The following is a 7,267-nucleotide window of genomic DNA, read 5'->3' on the forward strand; positions in this document are numbered from 1 at the left end:
GTGGCCCAGGTTGCCCAAGCACCATCCCACTGCAAGAAGAAGGTGTGTGGGCTTCATGCATTTCACCAAGCTATAATTTGAGCAACACAAGGGTGGCTGCTTGCAAAAAAAGCTCCAGGGGCATTCAAAAACCATCAGGCTTCAATCAAGGGAACCAATGTTATACTGAGATGTGCTCAATAGCCACAGAATGGGATGGCTTATCTGAGCACCGTGTGTTCAGAAAAGAAATCTGCTTGGATAATTCCTTAGTAAAGACAAAATCTGGCCAGTGATAGGAATGCTGCAAATGGCAATGTTGAAATTGGATGTAGTCACGTTTTCTTTTCCTCCAAAGAGAAATACCAGACAGTTCGTTTTGAGTTATTGGGCAACTAACCAAAATCACCAGATGAATGTTTTCTAGATATCATTGTCGATAAGACATGACTGGCACTCTAACAAGCCCACACTCTCCTGGGCTGGGAGGCAAGGGGCCCCTGCGGGTATGGAGGGCTGGGCAACCCCCAGAACTGCCTGTAGTCAAATGCCAAGATTATGAAAATGGGGAAGGCCTGTTCTGTCTTGCTAGTTGGCACAGGGGTCACAGTGGAGATATGAGTAACTTCGCCTTCCAAGTACAAAATGAGTGCTGGCAGTACATAGTGAACATGTCAAGCTTGGGGGAATATAATAAGAAAAGGCCTATCAGTGGTTCTTTCTTTAAATGGTAGCCACTGAAAAGTTATGCAAACACTTCAGCTATGGAATATATAATCTGACATCTGGCAGGACTCCTCTGTTGAAGTATGCAAGGGATGGCTAGCAGTTGTTTCAGTGCTTATTCAAAATGATAAACTACATTAGATGTGTTTTCTCTCCTCCCTCCGCTTTTGCTCTAATTTGGTCACTCCCAGTAAATAAACCCAATTCCCTGGTTTTCTAACAATGAAACATTCTTTTAGCATAGGCTAGGGCAGAGGGAGCTGCAAAAAGAAGCTGGTGAGGGAGTATGAATCTGTGGCTCTACATGAAAATGAGCCCAAACCAGAGACAACCATCTGAAACATGGACCCAGGGAAATGTGGTTGGTTTTAATAAAAGAGCTCCCTGAAAAGAGACAGTTAAGAATTGTTGCTACATCAAAATTGTTTCTGTTTCTGCCCATTTCTCATGAAAATTGAGATGGTTGAAATCAGAGCCTGTTTATGGAGCTTGTCTCAATGACTGCAACCCTTGAGGTTCTGGTTAAATCTGATCTAGGGCTTGATTTCACAGCTTCGCTCCTCATCCTCTCCTCTTTTGCTGTCTTTCTCCCCACAGCCGCCAATACTTGACTCTTCACCCAACCTTAGTAAAAAACTTGCAGGGAGAGCTCGTAGGTTGTGTCTCAAGAAGGTACTCAGATTTCACTCAATGCCTGGTGAGGTATGTAGGACAAACAAACAAACCACCCTTCCCACAGAAGCCCCTGTAGTACCTGGTACAACACTGTCTGCGCAGCTCCTGAGAAAATGAAACCATCCTGTGTACATAATTTTTATTACCCTCTGAGGGAAAAAAAAAGGCCTGATTAAAATAAAATATTAGTTTAGGCTTTTCAACGTGCTTTCTTTCTTCCTGTATTTCTATTCTGTGTGAATTACCTAATAGTTCAAGAGCTTAACTCTCTCTAAATTAAATTAATTATGAGTGTAGAAAACTGTCACATGGTATCAAAAGTCTTATAAATGTTCTCTAAAATGAAAAGGGAGAGTGCACTCAAAAATGGATGTTGAGATACTCAGTAAACAAGATAAATACGTATTTCTCAGTCATCTGATAAGTCACTTTTACTGGACTGACCTGCTGTGAGAAGACAGATCTTTAAAAGATTTGAAAAATAAAAGGAAATTTGAACAGGATAGCTGCTTAGCCTGAGAAAGAAAGTCAGTGACTGAAGAAATATGTGAAGACAAATGCCACAAAATACTTTGAATACCACAGCTGAATACAGCTACAAGAATTGGAAGCCATGAGTAATTTTCTGGTCAAAGCTGCACCTTACTACATTTTCTGTTAGTTGAATTTCTGCTTGCCCATGCATCCGCTGTTGAAGGCAAATGAAATTATTGTAGTTTGATGGTGAGCATCTCTTTGAACTATGTATGTTTCTTGTAGGACTTCCATGTCTCAAAGTTAATTATAGTTGTAATTATTCCTGTTAATTGCACGCTATTGTCATTCTGGATTTATAAGCAGGTTTGATTGTCTGGCAGACATAAGGAATTTGGACTAAACCCCAAATTAGCATCTTTCTATCGAAAGCGGATCATTTGCTAAAGGGAACAACACCGATCTCCTTTGAGCTTTGTCATTGGCTTCGGTTTATTTGGGAAGCCCATTGACCCTATTCTTGCGCTTAGAGCCCATGGCAGCTTCTTTTTGACCTTTTTGACTCACTTCAGTTAGCACGGGAACCTTTTCCTTCAATCAGGCCGATTTGTGCTCCATTGTTTCATGAAAATGTAATTTTGTTTTTCTTCCACAAAGCTTCTTTGAGATGATAGGGCTAATGTGTGAGATGGAAAACTTAAGTCTCATGTAACATACCAGTTTGTGCTGTATTCTCTCTGCTGATTTTTCTTTTTCATCCTAGGAATGGTCTTACAGCCACACACATACAGAAGCGTCACATCCTGTCACTAGGCTTTGATATAGTGAGGAATATAAAATATGTGGTATTCTTGTGGTTGAGGGAAGCTATGGAAATAAATCCAACCCAACCAGTGCGTGGTGACTTTGTATGAAATATTTCCCAAACTTGTCCTCATGCTGCATAGCATCTGCTGAATCAAAGAGAAATGAAGGAAGGAAGCCATAATTCAAAATACTTACAGGAATAAAATATGTTCAGAATCAGACTCTTTCTTTTGAGAATGAATTAGGCCTCACATTCCTTCCAGCATTCTTCATTCAAATACAACAGCTATAACCAAGACATCTGGTCAAGGACTGCAGCACTGGTGATATTCACTCCATAAAGGAAAACCCATGCATAATGCCATTAGTTATGCTCGGGAAAAATTACTTTCTCAGTGTTCACTGACAATGAATGACTGGGTGATAAACAGCCATGATGAAATTTAATGGTAAAAAAGAGCCTTTTGCATTATGTATGCAGAGAAAAACAGCCCTAGCCTGATATACACACAGACAGATTCTAAATGAGCAAATGTCTCTCAAGAAAAAATCTAGGAGGACTGGAATCGCAGATGAAAATTCTTCGCTAGCAAAAGGTCCATAATAAGAAAGTTGAATGTGAGGATCTGTTAAAATGAATAAAAAGCAGAAGAGAATGCATCACATGATGCCAAAGAAAAAAGAAACCTACTTGTTCAAGGAATACTGCGTTCAGTACCCATTACCTCTGCTCAGAAAGGAAAAGGTTTTAAAAGCTGATGAGGAAGATACAGGAGTACAAAGTATTTTCTGTGTAAAGAGAGTGATCAGTGACAGAAGTCTATCTTGAAAAGCAGACAACAGTAAGGTGAGGCACTGGGCTACAGCCTGCCTGAACTCTTGCCTGGCTCCAGCAGTAGCTGGAGTAGTTTATGTGCTGCACAGAATGATGTGGGAAATTGAGCGTGTAGCATGCAAGGTTGATGTTGTGCCCCGGCAAGACAGTCAGATAGGGGAGAATTCACGCCCTCTCTGGAAGTGTTCACTGTGAGGACTGAAGCTTGGGGAGGGGGGAGAGTTTGAAAATATGCCATCTGCTCTGGCCAAGGGCTGGCAGGCGACTCCTGGAAAGAGGAGCACAACCCAGTTTCCCTGTACACCACACCAGTCGCCACTGGGGCAACTCAGTGGTGAACAGTGCTTTGCAGGGTGAGTGACCTCCACCAGTCGCCACTGGGGCAACTCAGTGGTGAACAGTGCTTTGCAGGGTGAGTGACCTCCTGGACTGTGCTGGCTTGTGGTTAGGGCAGAAGAGAAGGACCTGTTTCTAGCCCACCTCCACAGAGATCTAAAAAGTAATTCAGTGGAGATGGTTTGCTATCTGTGTGCTCTCACCTCTACACTGCACTGCTGGTGCTAAGCTCTCCCCTTCTTTCCCATGCTGTGAAGCAAGGGCAGGTCAGAATCCTGTCAGGATTTGGAGGCTTATCAGAAATGCGTCAGAAGAAACACAACCTCTGGAAAGTGGTCTGTAGTTCCTACAAGAAAAGATTTATTGTGCTTCCTTCTTTCAGCTAGGCTGGAGTAGGTGTACGAACATTTTCTTTCTCTCTCTCTCCCTTTTGACATCCGACAGTTTGACTTCCGCCTGGAGCCTGGGAGCCTAGAGGTTGGTAAAAAGTAATCAAGAAGTAATTACACTTTCAGAAATAATTCATTTCAGGTTTGGATATAATTTTAGATGGAGGCTTGAGGGAAATGAAGAATTTTTATTGTGTTGGAGTATTCTGTCTTCAGCAGCATGAATGAGGCTGTGTTTCAGTTTGCTCATTAAGGCAGAAATAAACTGGCTCCCAGGAGCGCAAGGGAACTTGTGTTTGTAATGCAGTTACAGTAAAAATCACTGTTTAAATACCTTCTGCTGCTGTCTTTAAAGAGCAATTTTGAGTTTCCAAACCCGTGCAACTTGCCATGAACCCTCCATTGTTAGTGAAAGCATTTCCCATCTTTTATACTCATGTTTCATCAAAAAGCTATTTTCTCTTGCAGAAATGGAGAACTGGGGTCAGTGGTAGTGCTCACACAGCCAAAATAGGGTCTGGCTATTGCACCGCCACACTCTAATAACAGCCAGAGTACACAGCCTTCTTCTGTGGATCCCTGTGCAGGAGAAGACCTCTGATGCCCCATCCCAGTGCCATCCGTATTCCAGATGTTTGCTCTGCAAGGAGGAGGAGGAGGAAGAGGAGGGACTGACTGTGGCAGGCAGCAACCAGGTGTTCAGCCACTAGTGGAGGTGCCACACGCTGGTTTGCACTGTCTCTTGCATAGCAGCAGCTGGCTGCCCCCAAGCCCAGTGCCAGCAGCAGATACAAATGCTTTGGAGGCTGAGTATATTCTGTAACAACTCTCTCTGTAATATAGGTAAAATGCGTGCCTTGCCACTACTGCATGGACCTCCCACCTCTCCCCATCCGTGGTGAAGGTCTCTGTTGTTCCAGGAATGCTCCTGGTGGCCTGGGTAGGGCCTCTGGGAATGGATCTCAGGGAAGGACTGCAGCTTATGGCTCCTGCTTGGTGTGCTTCCCAGCTCCTGGGGCCAGTCTGCACCTTCAGTAGGTTAGGTGGGGCGTGGAGCTGTAGTGAAACTGTCCTTCACTCCAGGCTAGAAGGTAAACCCACAGTTCAGCCTCCGGTGAGCCCAGTGAAGAGAGAGAAAGCCAACCAGATGTGGGACTTCCTGAGTCTCTGATACAAACCTCACAAACTGGAGCTACCTATTATGGTTATACTGCTGTGTACAATTTATGTTTTCACCTTGATATAGCCTAAATTCTATTGCAGCACACAAGACACTATGTAACACAACATGTTGAAGCAGGAGTCCTGCTGCAGCCACACTGGAGCGGAGCAGGGGGAGCAGGGCGTGGGGGCAGAGCAGGGAGGAACAGTTTCTCAAACCAGCCATAGTGTTCTGCAGACCTCACCACATTGTCTGAGTATGGGCCTGTAAACCCTACCATGGGTTAAGTGTACACCTTCTCCAGATGCCCCACCAGCTCTTAGGGCATTATCCTAACTCTGGTGTGTGCCATGCTGCAGCAGAACAAGTATTGGCAGGAGTGCTTTTTCATGTAGATACCAACTGCCAAACTAACAGCATCTTGCTCACCAGGTACTTTGAAGTGGATGTGTGTTTTCCTACAACCTCTTTTTACTTCTTAAATTGGCTGTAAACTTGGCAGCCAGTCCTTCAGCCTGCACCTGCAAAAGTCCCAGCAGGACTCTGGTCTAGGACTGGTAAATGTGCTTTGAGGGCAGTGTTTTCTCAGGTATTCTCCTTCCAAGTCCTACAGCCATTCATTTGTGAACAAGCTTAAGCACCACCCTTTCCTACATTTTATGGGTCTGAAGCAGGGGAATCCAGCTGCAAATCAGCAGAGCAAGCTAGAATATGCTTGATTTTAAGCGTATGGTAAGCACCATTGGAGCTGACAACCCTCATTCTCCCTCTCAGAGAGCTAGACAGGGCCTCATATCCTTGCATCTGCCTGAGTCCTTGGCCTGACATTACAGGCTTTGGATCCAGCCAGTTCCATGGGGCACTTGCATAAGCTGGGCAGGAGCAGTGTGCCTAAGGCCACCAAAGGGTACTGAGGTCAGCATTGTTCCCTCACTTCCACCTCATTTGAAGGAGGAGCTGGGAACATCACAGGCTCCCGGATGTACATGATAGACATCTCCAAATGCCTCTGCCTTTCCCCTTCACTTTCCCTTACTCTCTGTTGTTGTAGGGAGCCCAGATCTGGGCTGGGGTCTTAGGCCTCAGTTAAGTCTGAATAAACAGCACCAAAACCAGTGCCACAGCCTGGTTTTACGTCAGTGAAGAAGCAGAGGCCTCTTTTCCTGGAGCTTGCACAGAGGTACTTCCTCTCCCCACCACTGCTGACCATGCCAGCGCGAGGAGGGATGGCCCCCAGGGCTAGCTTGCTGAAACCTGTAGTGCAGACCCTCTTCAGAACCCCAGACCTCCCAGCTCCTGGGTGTAGTTGGGGCCTTGCTTCTACTACCCTTGTCTGGCCCATAACTTTCAGCTGGTACCAGCAATCCTGTAAGTGTTCCTTCCTGTTGTTTGCATACAACCAGCTTGTAGTGCTTTGCAATCCAGCATGCAGTCATTTTAATGGCTAAAACTGGGTTGCTTGGTATGCCAAGCAGCTTCAAGGCAAAAAACCTGGCATGTTCCTATGTGTCTCTGTGAGCTGAGATGCCATAGCTTTCCTCCCTGAGTCTCACCAGGCCACACTAGCAGACAGCTGTGGAGACCTGCATTCTGCTGCTGTGTATCTATATCCATTTAGACAGCTTTAAGTCTTTCCTCAGGCTAAACCCACACTATGTCAAAGGATTAAATCCTGAGGACTACTCCTGGAGATTTTAATTTTAGTTCCTGCATTTCCTTTTGGACAAAGATCCATTATATCAAAAGAGATTTGTGCAAACTTCAGCTATAATCAACAGGAGTTCACCTGACTAAAGACCCTTGCTTTTAAGACAAGACAAAGATAATTAAATATGCTTTGTATTAGGTATAAACTCTTCATCATATTGGGAATTTTTTAGCTCT

This window comes from Empidonax traillii, unplaced genomic scaffold, assembly GCF_003031625.1.
Source record: "Empidonax traillii isolate 1590-97213 ecotype Southwest subspecies unplaced genomic scaffold, ASM303162v1 scaffold8:size5222938, whole genome shotgun sequence".
Classification (NCBI taxonomy): Eukaryota; Metazoa; Chordata; class Aves; order Passeriformes; family Tyrannidae; genus Empidonax; species Empidonax traillii.